Genomic DNA, 24,008 nt, shown 5'->3' on the forward strand with positions numbered 1-24,008 from the left:
TCTCTGCTTTTGAATATACTATCTAAGTTGGTCATAACTTTCCTTCCAAGGAGTAAGCGTCTTTTAATTCCATGGCTACAATCACCATCTTAAGTGATTGTGGAGCCCCCAAAAATAAAGTCTGACACTGTTTCCACTGTTTCCCCATCTATTTCCCATGAAGTGATGGGACCAGAAGCCATGATCTTCGTTTTCTGAATGTTGAGCTTTAAGCCAACTTCTTCAGTGAAATGAGCATGTGAAATGAGAAAATTCAAAGCAAAATGGCTGTCTGAGGAGGCCTTACAAATAGCTGTGAAAAGAAGAGAAGTGAAAAGCAAAGGAGAAAAGGAAAGATATAAACATCTGAATGCAGAGTTCCAAAGAATAGCAAGGAGAGATTAGAAAGCCTTCCTGAGTGATCAATGCAAAGAAATAGAGGAAAACAACAGAATGGGAAAGACTAGAGATCTCTTCAGGAAAATTAGAGATACCAAGGGAACATTTCATGCAAAGATGGGCTCGATAAAGGACAGAAATGGTATGGACCTAACAGAAGCAGAAGATATTAAGAAGAGGTGGCAAGAATACACAGAATAACTGTATAAAAAAGATCTTCACGACCCAGATAATCATGATGGTGTGATCACTGACCTAGAGCCAGACATCCTGGAATGTGAAGTCAAGTGGCTCTTAGAAAGCATCACTACGAACAAAGCTAGTGGAGGTGATGGAATTCCAGTTGAGCTATTTCAAATCCTGAAAGATGAGGCTATGAAAGTGTGGCACTCAATATGCCAGCAAATTTGGAAAACTCAGCAGTGGCCACAGGACTGGAAGAGGTCAGTTTTCATTCCAATCCCAAAGAAAGGCAATGCCAAAGAATGTTCAAACTACCGCACAATTGCACTCATCTCACACGCTAGTAAAGTAATGCTCAAAATTCTGCAAGCCAGGCTTCAGCAGTACATGAACCATGAACTTCCAGATGTTCAACCTAGTTTTAGAAAAGGCAGAGGAATGAGAGATCAAATTGCCATCATCCGCTGGATCATCAAAAAAGCAAGAGAGTTTCAGAAAAACATCTATTTCTGCTTTATTGACTATGCCAAAGCCTTTGACTGTGTGGATCACAACAAACCGGACAATTCTGAAAGAGATGGGAATACCAGACCACCTGACCTGCCTCTTGAGAAACCTATATGCAGGTCAGGAAGCAACAGTTAGAACTAGACATGGAACAACAGACTGGTTCCAAATAGGAAAAGGAGTATGTCAAGGCTGTATTTTATCACCCTGCTTATTTAAGTTATATGCAGAGTACATCATGAGAAACGCTGGGCTGGAAGAAGCAAAAGCTGGAATCAAGATTGCTGGGAGAAAGATCAATAACCTCAAATATGCAGATGACACCACCCTTATGGCAAAAAGTGAAGAGGAACTAAAAAGCCTCTTGATAAAAGTGAAAGAAAAGACTGAAGAAGTTGGCTTAAGGCTCAACATTCAGAAAATGAAGATCATGGTATCTGGTCCCATCATTTCATGGGAAATAGATGGGGAAACAGTGGAAACAGTGTCAGACTTTATTTTTGGGGGCTCCAAAATCACTGCAGATGGTGATTGCAGCCATGAAATTAAAGACACTTACTCCTTGGAAGGTTAGTTGTGAACAACCTAGATAGCATATTCAAAAACAAAGACATTACTTTACCAACAAAGATCTATCTAGTCAAGGTTATGTTTTTTCCAGTAGTCATGTATGGATGTGAGAGTTGGACTATGAAGAAAGCTGAGCACCGAAGAATTAATGCTTTTGAACTGTGATGTTGGAGAAGACTCTTGAAAGTCCCTTGAACTGCAAGAAGATCCAACCAGTCCCTTCTAAAGGAGATAAGTCCTGGGTGTTCTTTGGAAAGACTGATGCTGAAGCTGAAACTCCAATAGTTTGGCCACCTCATGTGAAGAGTTGACTCACTAGAAGAGACCCTGATGCTGGGAGGGATTGGGGGCAGGAGGAGAAGGGGATGACAGAGGATGAGATGGCTGGATGGCATCAGCGACTCAGTGGATGTGAGTTTGAGTGAACTCCGTGAGTTGGTGATGGACAGGGAGGCCTGGCGTGCTGCAATTCATGGGGTCGCAAAGAGTCAGACATGACTGAGTGATTGAACTGAATTGAACTGAACTGAACTGTGCAGTAGTTTGAACATTCTTTATCATTGCCCTTGTTAGGGATTGGAATTAAAACTGATCTTTTCCAGTTCTGTGGCCACTGCTGAATTTTCAAATATGCTGGCATATTGAGTACAGCACTTTAACAACATCATCTTTTAGGATATGAAATAGCTCAGCTGGAATTGCATCACCTCCACTGGCTTTGTTTGTAGTAATGCTTCCTAAAGCCCACTTGAGGTGAGTCACCACACCATCATGGTTATCTGGGTCATTAAGACTTTTTTGGATAGGTGTTCTGTGTATTGTTGCCACCTCTTCTTAATATCTTTTCCTTCTGTTAGGTCTGTCCTATTTCTGTCCTTTATTGTGACTATCTTTGCGTGAAATGTTCCTTTAGTATTTCTAATTTTCTTGAAGAAATATCTAGTCAGTCTTTCCCATTTTATTGTTTTCCTCTATTTCTTTGAATTGTTCCTTAAGAGGCTTTCTTAGCTCTCCTTGCTACTCTTCGGAACTCTGCTTTCAGATGGTATATCTTTCCTTTTCTCCTTTGCCTTTCACTTTTCTTCTTGTCTTCTAGTTGTTAAGGCCTCCTCAGACAATCATCTTGCCTTTTTGCATTTGTTTTTCTTTGGAATGGTTTTGCTCACCACCTCCTATACAATGTTATGAACCTCCATCCATAGTTCTTAGGCACTCTGTCTGTTTGGTCTACCCTTGAATCTGTTTGTCACTTCCACTGTATAATTGTAAAGGATTTGATTTCGGTCATACCCAAATGGTCTAGTGGTTTTCCATACTCTCTTCAAAAAAAGTTTTTTTTTTTACTTTCTTCAATTTAAGTCTGAATTTTATAATAAGAAGTTCATGATTCTGAGCCAGAGTCAGCTCCTGGTCTTGTTTTTGCTGACTGTATAGAGCTTCTCCATCTTCAGCTGCAAATAATAAAATCAATCTGACCATCTGTTGATATCCATGTATACAGTTGTCTTTTGTATTGTTGGAGGAGGGTGTTTGCCATGAACAGTACGTTCTCTTGGCAAAACTCTGTCTTTTGATTGGTGCATTTAATTCATTGTTATTTAAATTAATTATTGATAGGTATATTTCTTTTCTTTTGGTTTGGTTATTTTCTTTAGCAGTATGGTTATAGTCTCATTTTTGTGTATCTGCTATAGTTTTTTGATTTGTGTTTATCATAGGATTTATGTATGTTGACATATTTATTTGTTTTCTACAAGTATTCATTTAGATTCAAACACTTTCTAAAAGATCTACATTTTTTTGTACTCTTTTCCCCCACACTTTGCATTTTGGATGTCATATTTTATAACTTCATGATTATCCTTTATTGATTTTTATAATTTTACTTGATTTTCCAATTTTTTGTGTTTTAATGTTTATGTGGGACATTCAAACGGTTGATTGTCAGCATTTGCTATATATATTCACCTCTCCTATTTTAATTTTTTCTTTCCTATAGACATTTGCTTCTTGTTAGTGTTTTCCATTTAAAGAAGATCCTTTAACATTTATATTAGGATCAGTCTAGTATCAATAAATTCTTTTAGTTCTTGCTTGTCTGAGATGCTCTTTATCTCTCCTCTACTTCTAAATGATAATCTTGCTGGATAATATGTCCTATACAGCAGGGTTGTTTTTTTTTTTTTTTTTGGTCCTTGTTGTTGTTGTCAATTTTAAATATATCATGCTATTCTCCTCTGGCCTGTAAAGTTTCTGCAGAAAGATCAGCTGATAGACTTATAAGGATTTCCTTGAATAGGATCTTTGATTTTCTCTTGCCGCAAATGGGATTTTCAGTTTATTTTACTTTTATCCATTTTCACTGCAGTATGTCTTAGAGTGTGTCTATTTGGGTTCATGTTGTTTGGGACCCTCTGTGGTTGTTTTCCTGGATATCTGTTTCCTTTTTAGGATTGGGAACTTTTATTATCATTTCATATGTTTTCAACCTCCTTCTCTCTTTTCTACTTTTGTAACCTATGAAGTGAATAAGTAAGTAAGTAAGTTTGATGTTATCCCAAAGATATCTTAAAATGTTCTCATTTTAAAATTTGTCTTTTTGCTGTTCTGATTGGATAATTTCCATTATTCTATCTTCTAGATAGCTTATGTGTTCTGTATCACCTACCCTACTGTTCATTATTTCTAGCCTGTTTTCCATTTTAGCCATTGTATCTTTCAGTTCTGACTAGTTCTTTTTTATATTTTCCAGTTTCTTGTTAAAATTCTCACTGTATTCATCTATTCTTTTATCTAATTTCAGTTAGCATTCTCATTGCCAATTGTTTGAATTATTTTACTGGTAAGTTATTTATTTCTGTTTTATTTATTTGTTTTTAGGTATTTTCCCTTGGGTTAATTGAGACAGATTTCTCGATCTTCTTATTTGGCTTAACTTTCTGTCTGTATAAATTAGCCTAAACAGTTACCTGTTGCAGCCTTGAATGGGTATCCTCCTATGGGAACATCCCTATATAGTCTGCATGTTCCCAGTGGCTTTGGTGGGAGAGCTAAACTTGACATGAGCACAAGTCACATCTTTCTTCAGGATGTTCTGGCAGCTCTGTCTTGGTAGCAAGAGGAGTTAGGGCCAGAGCCATGTATGAGATGGGCCTTCCCCTCTCCTCAGTGGTCATCACTGCCATATCAGGGGTGGGGTCATTTCTTAAGCTGTGGGCCAAGAAGCCCTGAGCGTTGGGTCTTAGCAGGTTCAATTCGCTGTAAGTGTTGCTCATCCCTCTCCCAGCACCAGCACACTTGCCCCAGAAGAGAACAGTGCTAGAGCAAGAGGGGTTAGTATGGGTATTTGCCAAAAGTTGGGGCATAGGCTGTGGGGGTCTGGCAACCCTTTGAGGGCTGGACTGTGTCTGATATACCACCTGTGCAGCATGCCACCTGGGGCCAACCACTCCTTGCTCAGATGCTGCTGAGGGGTTCAGTTGCCTCAGCACTTCATGGCCAAGGTCTTTCCCCATTTGTGGCAGCTCACATTTCAGTGTGAAGCTGCCATGTACAGCAAGCAGTGCTGGAACATCCACTCGGCTCAGACTGGGGTATGCACTGAGATGGTTGCAGAAAGCCCGTTAGCCACCCATATAATTTAAATCCACCCTCTCCACTCTGCTTTGGGCAAACACAAGCATTTGTGCACTGTTCACGTCAGGAGTCCAGGCTTCCCACAGTAATTCTCTTAGTCCCACTGGCCCTTCAACCCTGCCAAGGGGACTCATCTTCCATTTGTCAGAACCCGGAGCCAGGGCACACGATATGTGTCTCCCTTTCCTCACTCCTCACGGAGGGTTTCCACCCATGTAACATCCCTTTTCCTTCTAGTCCCAGCCCAGGACACAGATTCCAACCTGATCATGTTCCCTCCCTTCCTGCCTGATTCCATGTGGGTCTTTCTTACAGCCTTGGTTATACTGGAGTTTTTCTGCTAGTCTCCAGCTAGTTTTCAGTGAGAATTATTCCACCTATAAATGTATTTTTGATGTCTTCATGAGGGTGAGTTCCATGTCCTTTTACTTCAACATCTTGATTTGAGTCCCACCTTTTTCAATATATTCTTGACCGTAAACCTTTGTGGTTTGTACATATTCCAAAAAGTTTCCTCTGTTACATAACTTATCCTTTAATTTTACTTGGAATTTTTGTAGTTGCATGTAAGGATTCAGTTTTCATTCAAACAGATATGTTACCTTTTTCTTTTATTGTTCTGGAGGGTTTTATTTCCTTTGGAAGGTCCTCCATATTCTCATATAAATATACATTGTATTTTATTCTAATGCTTTTTGTTATTTTATTATTAAAACAATAACTCTTTAACCTACATGGAATTTAGTTTTATGTACGTAATGAGTTTGGCATATAACTTTATTTTTTCTCCAAGGGGTTAGTCATTTGTCAGCAGTCCCTGTATTGTATGCCCAGTTTTTCTTATTGATCTGAACACACACACACACTCAAACACTTACTGCTTTTCTTCCATTAAACCATTTATCTATTCTTATTGCAATACTGCACCTTTTTAATTTCAGTTATTTTTCTGATGTTTTTATAGAGAAAGCCTGCCTTCTAATTCCTTTTGATACTTGATATTTTAACATTGGAACTAGGTTAATTCCCTAACTTCAAATCCAAGGGCCTTTGTAACAAAGCACTTGGACTCCTTTTTGATAGATTTATTAGGTTGTTACTGTTATTACTGTTATTATTAAGGACTGCAGAAGATTAGGAGCCAACATGGAAACATTCACCTTTACTTTTAGATGGGGACTTTGAAACAGCTTGTCAGTTCCTACTTCTTTAATACCATTGGAGAGAGGCCAGAAAGTGAAGTTTAACTAACTAGCTGGTCTTATGAAACCATAAAACATATTTATTGAACACATTACCAACCAGGCGCTCCAAATATGTTATTTCATTTTATCCTCCTGACAATGCTATGAAATGAACATTTTCATCCCTATTTTCTGAAAAAGAAAATGGATTCTTAGAAGTTAAGCCCCAGATCTCACCACTCACACATCTCATACTCAGAACTGTATGAATTCAGAATTTTTTAATATGACTGTTGTATGCTTTTGACTATTTTTTCCATCCATATCTTGTCCCATTAGCCCATTGGTATTTTTTAAGGTCACATAAGTTTTCTAATATAAACCAAGCTGAAACTGATGATGCTGGGAAGATTTATAGTGGAAGATTATGGCAATTCTCTTCATTTCACAATTAATATATAGGGCAGGGATTGGCCCTATAAAGGACCAAATAGTATGCATTTTCTTGTAACAAACAGAGAGTAAAAGACCAGAAGTAAGTACTGTTGACTGGGCCACAGGGTAGTGTGAAAGCAGATGCAGCTCACACACAAACTTGCATGACTCTGTTTCAGTATGTTCCAATAAAACTTTATTTACAAAAGAAGTGGTAGGCATCTTTTGGCCCATGCTCTCTAATTTTGGAGCACTCATATAAAGGACTAACAGTGCCTTTTGAGAGTAGTCCCCCTTCTTTTCCTTCTGTGATTTCCAGTTCTGTTCAATAAGCAATTCAATCCAGTCAGCGTATATTGAGCATCTACTAAATGACTTGTTGAACTTAGAATAGATATTGTGAAGACAATACTTTCCCTATTCTCAAGGAGCTCAAATTCATTTTCTTTTCCTATTCTTTCCACCTTAAACTTGTTGCTCAGATTCTTTCCATTTGTAGTTTAGATGCAAGGTTTTTATTTAGTTGCACTTTGTTGGTCTTTTATGAATAGTCATGTTTATTAAGTAATAGCTTTTTCTTTTTTGCATACAACACCTTTTATACAACCTTTTAAAACACTGCATTATCATGAGACATAAATGTGTATTAAATGAAGAAAATATTTTAGTAAAGATGAGGTAATTAATTGCTAAGATTACTTACCTTCGCTCTAGTTTTAATCTTGCCTTGTGAGTGATGATAAAAAAGATTAAATTCTTTCTACTCACGAATTCATCTACAATTCAACCTGGTAGTTTGCTGCTATCAAAGTCTTTTTTAAAGTCTTGGTTAATACATATGTATGATCTCTCCAAGGACAAGTTTATTTGATTCATCCTTCAAGCAGCTCCTGTTGCATATGTAACTTCAATAAGCTTCAGAGGATAATGAGGTGGCGTGGTCCACTGTGTAGAGCAATTACTGGGCTTCCAGAGCTTCCTAATCCTTGCCGAGGTTCCAGGAAAACTCTCCCTGGGCCCGTGGACACGGGTGACAGTGTGTGCTATCCTCAAAGTAATTAGGAGGTTGGAATTCCATACTGATTCTTTACCATGTCACAGGCTTTGGCTAAAAGACTTTATAGAATTCCACAGGTGGTCTTCCCACTCAGTCTTTTACAGATTTTTATTTTACTGTGTTACCTCTTGCGGGATTCACAACAAAATATACCATCCAAATTTCCTTTAGCCATGCAAAATAAATGGCAGGGCTTCAGCCAGACATCAAGGGGTTTGCTCCACTAACCAACATCAGGTTGATTAGTCAGCTATCACATTGTTCATCCACATAAAAGAGGCTTTTGTGTGTGTATGTGTGGTCGGGGGGGGGGGCGGGAATTGATAGGATTGCTTTGTACTCTATTATTAAAATATGAGATCCTTGGACTGCCTAAGAGAGAAGGAAGCTCCGAAAGAGACAGGAGTGGTGAAGAAGAAAGGCAACTGAAAGGGGGCCAGTATTTATTGGATACAATGCAGGCATTGTAAAACTTAGATTCTGTGGCTAGGTAGACCCAAGTTCAAATCTTGGCTTCACCACTAATTCACATATGTCTTGTGCAATATCTTTACCACTCTGTGCCTCAGTGCTATATCATTCCTATATCATTCATAAAATGGAAATAATAATAATAGTACCTAAAAGAAAGGGTGTGTGGGGTGTCTTTAAAACACACCTGATTGAGAGTAATTGTTATTTTAAGGTAGTCTATTATCATTAGCTATTGATCCTCAGTTATAATCATCATTAATAAAAGTCATCACAAACCTACTTATTTTTATTCAACAGATGTTAATAAATTGTTGCAATTTGCTAAAATCTGTGCTGTAGCTATTTTGTTACAACAATAATATAACTATAATTCCTGCCCTGTAGAATTTTAAAGTCTATCGGGAGATATAGACACACAAACTCAATATTGCAAACCTGCAAAAAATGTTAATTATACGAGTTTGCACAGGGTTTTAAAGTTAGTACACAGGAGAGGTGTTTAATCTAAAGATGGATGGGGGTTAGGAGAGGCATACAGGAAATAGTGACACATAAATTGAGAACAGGAGTATGGATAGGAAGTAGGTGTGTGATGGATTAAAGAGAGAAGTATTTTAGGCAAAAGGATATGCTGAGAGCACATTGCTTATTTTGGAAAAACAAATATTTTACCTTGACCAGATGAAGAATGGGAGTAGGGGACTGATGCTAGATGTATATAAAGAGGAAATCAGAAAGAAAAAAAAATCAAGGTTCTTAATTTAGGACAATGGAATTTGATGCTTATTTTGAGAGCAGTGGAAGTTTCAACCAGGGGAGCTGTGTCCCATAAGACAGGTATTATACCCATTTTACAAGTGGCAAAACTGAAGTTCAGAGATGATACATAATATTACAAAATTATAGGAGACTCTAATCTGCCACTTCTACCATGGAAGGAGACAAATGAGTGCCAAGAACACTTCTGGGTCTGTACTGTGGTGTTGGTGGAGACTCTTGAGAGTCCCTTGGACTGCAACGAGATCCAACCAGTCCATCCTAAAGAAATTAGTCCTGAATATTCATTGGAAGGACTGATGTTGAAGCTGAAACTACAATACTTTGGCCACCTGATGCGAAGAGCTGACTCATTTGAAAAAACCCTGATGCTGGGAAAGATTGAAGGCAGGAGAAGAAGGGGACAACAGAGGATGAGATCGTCGGATGGCATCACTGACTCATGGACATGAGTTTGAGTGAACTCCGGGAGTGGTGATGAACAGGGAGGCCTGGTGTGCTGCGATTCATGGGGTCACAAAGAGTCGGACACGACTGAACTGATACTAACTAGGTGTTTTATGTTCTCGTGTCGTATCTCAGTTGAATAGTCATGTCTCACTCTTTGATTCCCCATGAACTGTAGGCCACCAGGCTTCTGTCCATGGGATTCTCCAGGCAAGAATACTGGAGTGGGTTGCCATTTCCTCCTCCAGGGGATTATCCAGATACAGGGCTTTAACCTACGTCTCTTCCATCTCCCACTATGGCAGGCAGATTCTTTACCACTGCATCTGCTGGGTGTTTTATGTGATATTATCTAATTTAAACCTACCATTCCATTTGAGAAATGTTCACAAAAAAGCCAATGAAACACATTCTTTAGGAGTACCTCCTGATGTGGCTTAATGTGGGGAGGAATGGGGTCTCAGTCCTCTGGTGGAGACACAGAGGAAGAAAAAATGATATAATTGCTGATACACAGATAATTACCCATGAGGATGACCATAGCTGGCCTTTAAACTTACATCATAGCATTTAGATGGCTCCAAATGATCTGACTTCACTGGCACCTACATCAAGGGCAATTCAAGAGAGAATGGCTCTGATGTATGGGCAGGCACCTAGGCATGGCTTTTCATCCATAAACAGGGTGCATTATCACTTTATCATGTGGAAGATCAAACGAAGAGGCCTAAGATGTAGAACCCTCAGGTACATACTTATGAGGATCCCACAGGAGTATACAAAACAGAAACATTTAATCTATGGTGACTTTAGGAGTTTTGTTATTCATGTATCAAGAGACTCCTCCTGGGAGGAAAGCAACTGTGATTTTCTCAAGCTCACCTCAGAAAAGCATACTTTGATCAACATTTATATAGATTACAGAAACCCCTTTTGTGTATGTGTGTGTGTATGTGTGTAAGGTGTCATTATACAGGTGGTCTTTTATCTTTTTGGTGACTTTTAAAATCTCTTTCTTTTTGATGATTGGCCACTTTAATCTGATATGTCTACATGTATTTGCCCCGTTTAGAATTCATTCTTCTAGCTGAATCTGCATAGTCACATGTTTCATCAGTTATAGAAAGTTATCAGCTGGTATCTTTTCTCCCCCTAGGCTTTCCATTCTTCTTTAACTCAAATGAGATTTATCTGCCTTTATGTGTCTTTCATATTTTCCATTCCTTTGTTCCTCTGAGATAGTTTGTGAATTTCTACTATCTATATTACAATTCAGTATTTATCTCTTAGTCGTATCTAATATGCACATTCTGTTTTAATGGTGTTTTTTTATATTTTTATGCCTAGAACATCTGGTTAATTTTTCTCATATGAGCCTGGTTGTCATTTTTAATATTATATTCCTCTGGCAAGTTTTGATAACTTATACTAACCCAAACATTTAAATATACATAGACATTGTTTTAGGTTTTTTTTTTTTTCCTGGTGATTATATTATCTTCATTTCTTTGAGATCTAACTGTGCTCTTTATTTTTCTGCTCATCCTCTTGGGGCAGCTTCTTTCCTCATGTGTGTTTCGGTTTTATGGTATTGTGAGTTCATATATGCTGAAGATCTAATGGGAACACTCACAAGGCCTGAAATGAAGATGAGCATTCCAGAAAGAACTTAGTTTCTGCCAGTGGCCCCGAGAAACTACCAACTAAAGACTAACCTAACGTGTGCTACTTTTTAATGTTCACTTTCCATAAAAATCGCCAAATCTGCCAGGTGGCACCGGTGGTAAAGGACCCACCTGCCAAAGCAGGAAGGTAAGAGACTGCGGTTCCATCCCTGATTCAGGAATGTCCTCTGGAGGAGGAAATGGCAACCCATTCCAGTATTCTCGCCTGGAGAGTCCCATGGATAGAGAAGCCCGGTGGGCTACAGTCCACAGGATCACAAAAGAGTCAGGCATGAGTGAAGAAATTTAGCATGCATGAGTCGGGGAATTTCTGAAATGTTAAATTCTCAGGGTAGACCTTTAACTTTTCCTAGCAGACTAGAGGCTAAGATAGACAAGTTTTCTTGTCAACTAATCCCTTTTCTCATGGGTCTTTTCTAGTCTAGCTTTGAATAGGGGAACAGTGCCACTCCATTCCTGTCCTTTTGATGTAAACTCTGTTCTCACACATCACCTTGCTTGGGCTCAAGGTCATTTCTGCTGTTCTGGGCACAACCATTAAAACCTAAACTTCTTGGTTACTGACATTGACAAGCTCCCTTAGGGCATCCTTGGCATCAGCATCAGCCTGCCATTCTGATTCCTATCTCTCTTTTGAATTCTACTCTCTGGAGACTCTCCTTACTTTCTAGTTAGTTCAGTTATGCATTTGGAAGGATATTTGTTATATTTTATCTAGCATTTCTAAATATGTTAGCATTGGGATGTTTCTGAGAATTTAGTTTAAAAATGGTGCCAGAAACAAACTTGGAAAGTAGAAATTAGAGGTTTTTGATGACTTCTGTTCTAGAGTCTTTGCGGCATCCATAATTAATTCCACGTCTAGATATTTTCCAACCAGCTCAGATTGGAGTTGGGGTAACAATTCTCTTTTTAATATCTCAGTTTTTATGAATTTCAGAGATCTGAAGGACCATCACAAGAATATTGGACACTAGCAAGCTTTTTTTTTTTCTCTCCATGATTACCTAGTTAACCAAAGTTAACCAATGTAATAAAGTTAAGTCTAGAGGTGGAAAATTGAGCATTAAAATGTTTAAGCTTTAAGGTAATTATTTCCTTATAGTGGGGAAGAATGTTAATGTGTTTTTACTTGTCTGCATGTCTTATTACATTCTGTTTTAATATTAATTTGTGTAGATTGATATTTATAATAGTAAGAATATTGATGAGAAAGTTTGTGTTTCTAGAGAGAAGGGGAAGAGGAAGAAGTAAAAACCTGGCATGAGATTCATGCAGTGAAAGGTGCTCAGTCATCGTTTCCCCATAACAATTGGTAATCACAAGCTGGAATAGGAGTGTTGGAAATATAGTAGGATCAACATGTGTCCCCTTTATCAATCAGTATAGTCGATATTTGTTGATAATATAGTAAACATAACATAAAAGTAAAACATTTTAAAATGCATATGAGTTGATTGATAGCAATATAAATATGGATATAAATGTGGTTTAGTTTGTAAAATCATAATATATCCAGACTGACAAATACCAAGAACAATGCAAGTACAAGAAAATCTTAGTAGACCAAGCAGTTCTTTGAAACTTTATCTTAATGAGAGTTGAACAAGTACAGTTATGGAATACAATTCCCTGAACATCTGCTCTATTTCAACATGATAAGTCATCTGGCTGGGAGTCAGGACTCCCCCTTCTTAATTAACTTAAGCTACGGCAAAGGTTCTTTTTATACAGTTCATGAGATTTCTACGGCAGGTATACTGGGGTGGTTTGCCATTCTCTCCTCCAGTCAGTCTTAAGAGAAATCAACCCTGAATACTCATTGGAAGGACTGATGCTGAAGCTAAAACTCCAGTATTTTGGTCACCTGATGTGAACAGCTGACTCATTGGAAAAGTCCGTGATGCTGGGAAAAATTGAGGGCAGGAGAAGAGGGCATCAAAGGATGAGATGGCAGGATGGCAAGACCAATGCAAAGGACATGAACTTGGGCACACTTCAGGCCTGGTTTGCTGAGGTCCATGGGGTCACAAAGAGTCGGACATGACTGGGTGACTGAACAACAACAGCAGAGGTTGAGATAGGCAGATAGTAAATGTTGGCTAAATCAAAATATATTAATCCTAATTCATGTAAATTAGAATACTCGGTGTTTTCTTTGTGCATCTAGATTCTATAGTTCATCAATCTGGAGCTAGTCTGATAATTGCACAAGTTAAAGGGCATCGTTCACATTTTTCAAACCTGGACTCCTGTATGTCATGGTCCTGCCTGGATAAGAAGATTAACATAATGTTTCTTTATCATATTTTTGCCAGTATAGGGAAATCTTTTTGTTCTGTTCCAGAATTCCTTCTCCCATCATTATTCCAACATGGCTGTCTCTTTTTCTTTCCGTCTCTTCCTTCCTTCTTTTCTTTTTCTTTTTTTGTCTTTTCTTTGTCAGAATCAACCTGGACTTGATGCTTGTCCTTTTGTTGTCAGACTCAAGCCTGTACAATGAAGATGCCACCGCTGCTGTCTGAGAGCCAATGGTAGGCTACCAAATGAGGTGCTGCAGCTGAAGCTTAAGGCAGCCACAAGCTGGAACGTGAGCAGACGTGTCTGATCCACTGGTGGTGCAGCAGGCACTGCCCTTTCTGCCATGATTGCTGGTTTTCCACAGCCAGGCCATACTCAAAGCCAAATCAGTGTTCCTCCATTTGCCTTGTTCTAGGACTTGGGTACATCTTCTGAATGCAGGGATCCTCCCATCACTATGATTAGGAGCTTGCCACAGCCTAACATGTGCAAGGGACAGTCCTTTGCTAATAGCTCAAAGAGAGGAATTCTGCAGCTGCTGCCACTCCTGCTAAATTAATGTTTGCACAATTTGATGTTGGTGCCTTTTTCCTGAAGACACTGTGAGGGCACATTGCTACTGAAGATCTAGAGAAGGAGCAAGAAGAGACCTTGCTCAGTGTTAGTATAGCTACTGCTGTCTCTTGCCTCTATTAGAGTGGGATCTTATAAATGCATATTTTCTTTCATTTCCATGTGCATAGTCACAGCTAGAGTGTTCCTGCAGTGCTAATGTTCTTCAGTCAGAAAAAAAAGTCTCAGTTTCACCACTTTTTGAAATAAAAATATATCTGTCCTTACTGTTCTCATGATGAGTACCTTCTTGAAGATACCAGCTTTCGTTAGATATTATCTCATTTCACCAGAAGTATGCTTTCTATGAGAGAACAGATGCGCCTTTTCCCCTGCTTCTTCAAGATAATTAATGTATCTTGACTAACTTACCCCAATGCCGTTTAAAAAAAAAAAAACCCAAATAAGTTTCCTTATATCTATTACTCAGAACATTGTTATCTACTTTCATTTTAGTTTCACTGTCAGATAGACCATTCAGATAATTCTCACAAGAACAAAGGAAATTGGCTCCGAAGTGACTTGTAAATGAAATTGCCTGGCATAAATATGGCTGGAAACTTTTGAATAGCATTTCTCTGGGAAAGAGAGAAAGATAGCAAAAACAGGAGGAATAAAAAAAGGACTTGTATATTACTAAATACCCTGCGGGAGGAAGGTATTATAGTAGGTACCCTGCTATCAATTCACTCTTTACCAGAGAGACACCCTTAGAAAGAAAAGGATGTGAGTGGGTCCAATCTCATTGACTGGACTCCTGGGTAAATAAATGCTTTAAGGAAGGACTGTTATATGCAGAATGCCCTTAGCAGGATGTTCATGATTAAAGAATTACTTACTGTGGTGTTGGAGAAGACTCTCTAGAGTCCCTTGGACTGCAAGGAGATCCAACCAGTCCATTCTAAAGGAGATCAGTCCTGGGTGTTCTTTGGAAGGAATGATGCTAAAGCCAAAACTCCAATACTTTGGCCACCTCATGCGAAGAGTTGACTCATTGGAAAAGACTGATGCTGGGAGGGATTGGGGGCAGGAAGAGAAGGGGACGGCATAGGATGAGATGGCTGGGTGGCATCACTGACTCAATGGATGTGAGTTTGAGTGAACTCTGGGAGTTGGTGATGGACAGGGAGGCCTGGTGTGCTGCAGTTCATGGGGTTGCAAAGAGTCTAACACAACTGAGCGACTGAACTGAACGGAACAGTAAATAAACCCGTAATTTATATGACATTGCTCCCTTGAGAATGTCACTTAAGCTATATAGCTCTGTGTGTGAAATGGAAGCTTTTTGTTTTTGTTTTTTTTCATATCACTTTGTTTCATATTGCACCAGGTGGTATAGTGGTGAAGAATCTGCCTGCCAATGCAGGAGAACTCTCTAGGAATGAGAGTTTGATTCCTGTGTTGGGGAGATCCCCTGGAGGAGGAAATGGCAACCCACTCCAGTATTCTTGCCTTGAAAATTCCATGGACAGAAGAGCCTGGTGGGCTATAGTCCACAGGGTCGCAAAGAGTCGGACATGACTGAGTGACTAAGCACATACACACAAATACTTCCTATTGTAGAAGAAATATCACAAAACCTCACTAGGAGAGTGTGGCTGTTATTCTGTGCCAGAGAGTACGTGACCAATGTAAAAAGGAAGGGCCTGGGGAAATACCTTGGATGTTTTCACATGTTAGAAATATTTAAGAGAAAACTTAGCAAAATTCCAAAGTCTCTGAAGATAGGTGGAATAAATATACGTGGACTCCCCTCTTCCACATCAATTTCTCTAATAGCTTGTGAGTTATAAGTGTAATGGGATAAGAACTTTTTTTCTGATGCAATAAATTTATTATAAAAGTATATGATTGATATGAATGGAAACCATCCTAATGAGATGGTGATGAGAATTGCATGAAGTATAATGCATGACAAGTGTACCGTTATAAGGTTGTATTTCTATTGAGGGATTTAAGAATTTCATACTTATTATTTATAAGATATTAAAAAACCCCAAGTTATAAATACAGCTATAAATTCATGCATTTCCCTTGAATTATCCTGTATAGTGTATTGTGTGGAATTTTAAAGCTGGTTAATATATATTATGTTGAAGTTAATAGTGACTTGAACACTACTTGATGCATTTCTCCAGATGCTGTGACATACTCAACAGGGATAACTCTTTCATTTCATATTTGAAGGCTAACATGCAAAGAATACAAGGACTTTTTTAGTTTTCAAAGCCATTTCTACTCTGTAATGTTTTCCTGAATTAGATAATTATTTAACTATTTAGATGCCATACATGCTTTTTTCAAAATGAGGTACAGATGATATAGACATAATAGATAAATGACCATGTGTTCTATATTCTTTAAGAGCACACTGATTTCAATGAAATCATAAGGTTATAACATTCAAATATAGCAAAATAATGTTTGGGGATAATATGAGAGACTTGACCCTTTCCTAATGAGATTTTGTGAGATTTCTCCTACAATAGGAATTATTTGTGTGTATGCGCTCAGTCACTCAGTCGTGTCTGACTCTTTGCGACCCCCGTGGACTATAGCCCACCAGACTGGTCTGTCCATGGAATTTTCAAGGCAAGAATACTGGAGTGGGTTGCCATTTCCTCCTCCAAGGGATCTTCCCAACATAGAGATTGAATTCTCATCCCTTGAGTCTCCTCCTAAATTTAAAACTGTAGTAGGTTTTATAGGGCTTTTGCTTGTAGAATATCTTAAAATAACTAAAATCTTTATTATGTTTATTGTGAAATGCCTATGAGAGAACAATGCTTCATACATAAGATCAGAGTCTTTCTTTATTGATAAAAGAAAGTATAGTTTTTCTAGTGAGGAATGTCAGTACACCCCATGGGCTCCACATACTATTTCATTCAGTCGAAAAGTGAGGTGCAGCAAGATCTCAGGATTAGCCCAGAGATGATGTGTGAGCAGTACACCAGACTAGGGATCAGAGGATCTGGGCACTAATCCTCCCTGTGCTGTTGCTGAAGGAGGAGAATTCTCTGCTGTGAAGGAGGGGATTGCAGTAAAACTTAGCAGCCTGATTCATCAACCTAACTCTGCGGGGTCAGATGAGAGCAGCCCTATGGAGGGAAACTTCCTCAAGGGTTGACATGGGGGCCAAGTAATCAGATGTCCCCTATGTTCTGTCTTTTCTTCCTTAAAGGAACAAAAAGGATTTTTCTCTTCCGTGAATAAAAACCACCAAATTCACCAACTTATATTATCAATCGTTGATGAGTTATAGCAAGTAAAAATCTTTGATGAGAAGGTCAAGGATAGAGTAGGGCATTACAGTAACAATACATGAACCAAGACAGATTGCAGGAGGGACTACTACAGAATATCTGTCTACCTAAAAGACATGCTGAGACGCTGTGACCTCTCAAGGTCCCTCACAGGTCTATTATTCTAAGAATTTTATCTTCCTTTCCATTTTAATACTGTCCTAGGTCTGCTTTTCTTTCCAGTTTATTTTCTCTCGCTTTCTTCATTTTCTTAGCTGCGTTTTGATCTCTATCTCCACTTTCTTGGGGGAGATCGATAGCTTGTTAAAAAAAAAAAAAAAATAGATAGTGACACCTGAAAGGGCAGGGCTAATAGTCCTACTCAAGAAATCATTGTGCTAACTGGATTTATAAACCGTATCTAGTCTCTTCCTTTCCGAAAGGACCAGGGATTCAAATGAATGACACAAAGAAGAATTATTTTGGTGGGTGGGAGAGGGACAAGAGAGGAAAGATGAAAATTTTTACAGTAGTTTTTAAAAATACTGGAAGAGACTTTTTAAGCAGTTAAGAAAAACTTGTTTTTAAAGAATTAAAATATAGTAAGGGAGCATAGTCCTCTAAAACAAGGACTCTAGGAATACTATACAAAAAAGGATTGAAAATGCCTCCTTTTGAATGAGCTATATTTCTAAGATGTTGCTTTCAGAAACAGGGATATAAAATTAGATGATTTGAAAATAACAGTATTATGTTTTTACTTTATTACAAAAGCAGTAGAAAACTAAGGAAATAATCAGGAAATCAGAAGTATCTATCTCCTCAGAGATGACTGTTAGATTACCATTTTAGACATTTTCCAGATACTTGACAGATGTTTGATCAACAACTCTTACCTTGTAAATTTTTATTTTTCACTTCATAGAGCCAGAATGTTCTTCCATATCTTAAATGTGATTCTACAAAATGTAGCTCATTGCTACATAGTCTTACCTGTGCTGCACCAACCTTTATGTATCTGTTTCTTCATGATTGCAAAAAGAAGACAGTGGTGGGGAAAGAGAGTAAATGGAATAGAGGCTGGTGAAGGCAGAGGAGTAGAGATAAGCAGATTGTAGAGAACAGAAACAGAGAAGATAATTAGGATGCAAATCCTGTGGACTTTGGGTTTGGGTCTCCATTTACTAGGTCTCCTGATCCAAGCCATCTTCTGTTTGTTATCTAATTTCCTAGTGGGCTTCCCGGGTGGCTCAGTGGTAAAGAATGCAGCTGCCAGTGCAGGAGAGGCAGGTTCATCCCTGGGTCAGGAAGATCCCCTGGAGAAGGAGGTGGCAACCCACTCCAGTATTCTTGCCTGAGAAATTCCATGGACAGAGGAGCCTGGTGGACTGTACAATCCATGGGATAGCAAAGAGTCAGACATGACTTAGCGACTAAGCAACAACATTTCAGAGTGGCTATTTTCTGCTTAATTGCTCAATGTATCAAAATTCTCCAGCTTTGGAACCAGAGAGGTTATAATTTATTAGTAGCTTTCTTTCCTGCGGTATTCACCCAGACCCTTAGATCTCTGGTTTCCTCCCTGTAAGATCTGAGATTTAGCTTGTAAATCTTAAATTGTATTTGATAATGTCTTTAGAGTCTTCGGGCTTCCCCTGTGGCTCAGTTGGTAAAGAATCCACCTGCAATGCGGGAGACCTGGGTTTGATCCCTGGGTTGGGAAGATCCCCTGGAGAAGGGAAAGGCTATCCACTCCAGTATTCCGGCCTGGAGAATTCCATGGACTGTGTAGTCCATGGGGTCGCAAAGAGTCAGACATGACTGAGTGACTTTCACTCAGAGTTTTCACTTAGAGTCTTCAAGAGACTGATAGATCCTAGGTGAGCACTTAGCAAATATTAGACTCAGTTCAGTTCAGTTCAGTCGTGTCCGACTCTTTGCGACCCCATGAATCGCAGCACACCAGGCCTCCCCGTCCATCACCAACTCCCGAAGTTCACTGAGACTCATGCCCATCAAGTCAGTGATGCCATCCAGCCATCTCATCCTCTGTCGTCCCCTTCTCCTCTTGCCCCCAATCCCTCCCAGCATCAGAGTCTTTTCCAATGAGTCAACTCTTCGCATGAGGTGGCCAAAGTACTGGAGTTTCAGCTTTAGCATCATTCCTTCCAAAGAAATCCCAGGGCTGATCTCCTCTAGAATGGACTGGTTGAATCTCCTTGCAGTCCAAGGGAATCTCAAGAGTCTTCTCCGACACCACAGTTCAAAAGCATCTATATTAAATTTCTATGTTTCAGGTCACAAAGATCATATACTGGCAATTTTGTGTAGTTCAACCTTACATTGACTGTGTCCTTTTAAACAGTTAGGAAGACATAGACCAGCACTCAAGACACCTAACAGTACAGTCCTGTTCGACAGTCTGCTCGGACCCTGCTCCTGCTCTCTTGCCCATGAACCAGACCCAGTTTTGCACTCCTGAAAGTAGTGAAGTGTTGCGGTACCAGATGTGAAGTGTGGCCTACTAGTCACTCTACCTGTGTGTATTTCCTCCTGTTGCCAGAATGTTGGGCCTCTCACTGAGTCCTGGGACCGGGTCAGCTTCCACTGGATCCATTCTACCACTAATGGAGCTATAGCTCTATTTTCCCCCTTGACGGCTATCTGGATTTCATTTCAGTTGAGCTCAATTTAAACTCATCATGGCTCAGGAGCACTATGCTTTCAGGAACTAAATAATCTACCCTTCAAGTGTCAATAATTAGAAACTGAGCATTGTTTAAAAGGAGCCTGGGCTCACATCATAGCAAACATCTTATAGTTTCTTGAACTCAGCATGCTGTGTCTGTGGTTTTGCCTGTTCCTCTGCGGGCAGTGCCTTTTGTTTTTCCCCCTCTCTCTTGACTTAACAAACTCCTCCTCCTCCTCCAAGTGACAGTTCATATGTCCTGTACTCCGTAAAGGCTTCTCCAAATTCCATAGGCCGACAACTTGCACTTCCCCCTTGTGCTACTGACCGCTGTATGTAGCAGTCTGGGCAATCACCATGCTATATTTGGGTCTGCCTCCCTATTAACTGTGAGCTCCTGGAGATCAGGAATAGTGTCTTTACACTGAATTATTCCCAGTGTTTGGCACTTTAACTGAAACACAGTGGGCACCCTCTTAAAATATTTTCTCAAAATGTAAATGAATGAACCAACCTCTTCTAAGGGCCCAAGAGAAGATCACTTGTGTGCGTGTATCTGTGTGTGTGCATGCGTATGTGTGTGTGTTAGCTATGTCTTCTTTCCTGCTCCCTCCCTCCCTCCCTCCTTGGCTCCTGTTTTTCCTTTCTTTTTAATTCAGGGTTAAAAATTCCCAGATTATTTCACTGTTCAGAAGCTTATGGGAGTTTTGAAGGTTCTGAATTGCCCAGGTTTACAGAATGAAAAAAAAAAAAAAAAATCACACACAAAAATTAAGTGATTCCTTGGCATCTTTCAACTGATGGCTGTATTATCTCCTTTAATAAGATGACTTGGAGTCTGCACATTTCCCTGATAAGAATAACTGCTGTCATATTTTTTGTTTCAATTTGAACATTTTTAAGGCATTTGCTATTAGCACTAATTAGATGTAAAAGAGCCTTCCTGAGCAAAGTAGATAGTCACAGCTAATTCATAAAAAATTAATAATGGTAGCTAAATTGCCACATAGATTTGCACTTTGAGTAGGGTTAAATTACCAAATAATGTGAATACTGTTTAAAATAAATGTAATATTTAATGCAAGTCTAGTTTTACTAAGTTCATGGTAATTTTGAAATTTTCTCAGTATTGTTCCCAATGAGCATCTGTATAAAATATCTTTAAAGTAAATAAGCTGCTGATGTGAAAACACTAGTATTGGAGATAATAACATTAGCGATTTGTAGAACACATTATTATTATTATTACTCTCATAGTTTTGATTTTCTATTTGTTTAAATGTCATAGATACAGTTCAAACCAAGGTCCTCAGTATATATGTTCAACATTTCAGACTACTCTTTAACTTTTTTGAGTCATTAGAATATTGATAGCTGAAGCCAAATCATTTGAAAATGATTTCTTACTAGCCTGAGAATGATAGGCATACTTGTGTGCATGTCTCAAAAGTTATGCAGCTTTCTCTTAAAGTAGTCTATATACTGAAATAATATAAGTATTTACTTACCTTTTATTAAATACAAATTGAGTTGTGGTCCCATTTATTAAAAAGGAAAGCTAGAGAGAGTTTTAAATCAAGAGTGACACCCAAAGTTAAGCTGCTGACTGAAAGAGCACTCAAAGAGTAATAGAAACAGGATCCTTACAAACAGGATTTGAACACTCGTCTACAGTTGTTTCCTGCACTGGAGATCATTTCCTGGTTTAGAGAAGGCAGCCATTTCAGCAAAGCAGACCCACAGCCCACTTTTTGCATATGGATCCTACTTTTCTGCTGATATATACAAGTGGGGAATAGGATAAAAGGGAATTGAATTCACACTTGTGTCTACCTACTGTCAGCCAGGTTTTGTTCCAATGCTTTATGATGTTACTGGGCTCATCTTAGCGTTGGTTGCCTAGCTGGGGGAAAAGAAGGATCTCTGAGAGCATTCACATTTCCATCTTTCATTCTGACCAGTCTCATAATGATGGCCCCACATTCTACCAGGTTGAAATTGTTCTTAACACATGGTTTTGGGTCTAGTCCAGAGCATCCCGTAGACAGAAGGAAACAAGAAGACTGCTAGAGGTAAATCTACCTGGCCAATGGATCAGGTTATCTCTCTATTCACTTTGCTAGGGACCTGGGCAGTACTTGGAACACAGTAAATTATGCTTAGTACTTGTTGAGTGAGAGAATAAGAACATCCAATATAAGCATTTGGGTTTAGTTCAATGATTGGAAGGTTGTAATTGACACCATTGCTTTGCTATTGAAAAAATTAAGTTTTGGTAGTCAATGGCATGCAGTAGCAAAACCAATTACTTATCATTTGTAGCTACTGGGATTAAGTACTTATGATAGGGAAGCCTGAGGAAGACCTTTTTTTTTTTTTTCTTTTTTACAATAGAATGTTGTTCACTTGCCCAGTTGTGTCCGACTCTTTGCAACCCCGTGGACTGCAGCACTCCAGGCCTCCCTGTCCCTCACTGTCTTCTGGACTTTGCTCAAGTTCATGTTCATTGCATGGGTGACACCATCTCATCTCATCTTCAGACTCTTCTCCTTCTGCCCTCTATCTTTCCCAGCATCGGGGACTTTTCCAATGAGTCATCTGTGTGCATCATACTGTGTAAATACTGGTTTCAGCTTTAGCATCAGTCCTTCCAGTGAATATTCATGGTTGATCTCCCTTAACATTGACTGGTTTGATTTCTTTGCTCTCCAAGGGACATTCGGGAGTCTTCTCCAGCACCACAGTTTGAAGACATAAACTCTTTGGCATTCTGCCTTCTTTATGGTCCAGCTCATAAGCACACATGACCACTGGGAAGACCATAGCCTTGACTATGCAGACCTTTGTCGGAAGAGTAATTTCTCTGCTTTTCAATAGAATATTAGGGTGAAATTAAGTGGAGTACCTTCTTCTGACTGTCCTATAAAGCTTAAATTTAGCCCTCAGATAGTGACACAGAGAACTAGTCCTAAAATATACTTTATTTTATGTATCTAGGAAGGTTGAGGCTTTTGAAAATTATATCTTGTTTGATCATGTAATTGGCTTGGTTACAATGCAAATTGGATTCATAGCCTTATCTGTTCTCTTATTTAAGATATCAGGCCATTTATCAGAATTAAGTAGAATTCTGAGAATTAAATAACATGTTCAATAAGTTTATATGACTATATAAAGTTTTTATTCCCAACAAGTTTATAAGAATAGTCTTTTGTTTACTTGGGATAATATGGTGCACTATATTAATATTTAATTTCCTTGAATGCTGTGAACTCCTCAAACGTATCTGAATGAATGACTGAGCCTTTGTAAATTAAGGGACACTTGTATGAATAAAGTGATTTTATGGTTTTAACTAAGGTCAGGTCTAAGTAGGTCTTGAAATAGAATAAGACTTTGCAAGCTGTCCAGGTTGCTGTTAAAATCTCACATTAGGACAATATCATATAACAGATCTGATAGTGCCTGAACTAGTTTATGGACACTGTATGGTGCATTTGATAAATATTAATAAAATTACAGCACAAGGTGGCACCCTAAAGTTTTGGAGCAAAGTCCTGCTGTCTTATACATATAAGTATTATTCTTTTGAGAATTACTTCCCGGCTGCTACCAAACCCTGGAATTAACTGAATTCTTGACACTGGGATGCATTCAATCCAAGCTGCTCATAATGTAGTGGATGGACCTGGGTCATAAAACAGGGCATGTAAAGCAGCATTCAGTCATCAAGTGTGATTTCCCTGGTGGCTCAGACAGTAAAAGCATCTGCTTACAATGTAGGAGACCCAGGTTCGATCCCTGGGTCAGGAAGATTCCCTGGAGAAG

General features: G+C 38.9%; 1 protein-coding gene across 8 annotated transcripts in view; it reads left to right on the top strand.

Annotated features, from left to right (window-relative positions):
• Positions 1-24,008, top strand: part of LOC147366710 (uncharacterized) — a 1,020,409-nt gene that overhangs the window by 597,069 nt on the left and 399,332 nt on the right. The window contains exon 7 of one of the 8 annotated variants that reach the window (XR_015168965.1): positions 13,818-14,478. The exons of the other annotated variants lie outside the window; for them this stretch is intronic. The gene's annotated coding sequence lies outside the window, so the exon portion shown is untranslated. Of the gene's footprint in view, positions 1-13,817; positions 14,479-24,008 lie in introns of those variants that run through there. 8 annotated transcript variants of the gene reach the window in all.

Source organism: Bos grunniens, chromosome 8 (assembly GCF_055505025.1).
Source record: "Bos grunniens cultivar Pamir isolate PY7600 chromosome 8, Bosgru_T2T1.0, whole genome shotgun sequence".
NCBI classification, from domain to species: domain Eukaryota; kingdom Metazoa; phylum Chordata; class Mammalia; order Artiodactyla; family Bovidae; genus Bos; species Bos grunniens.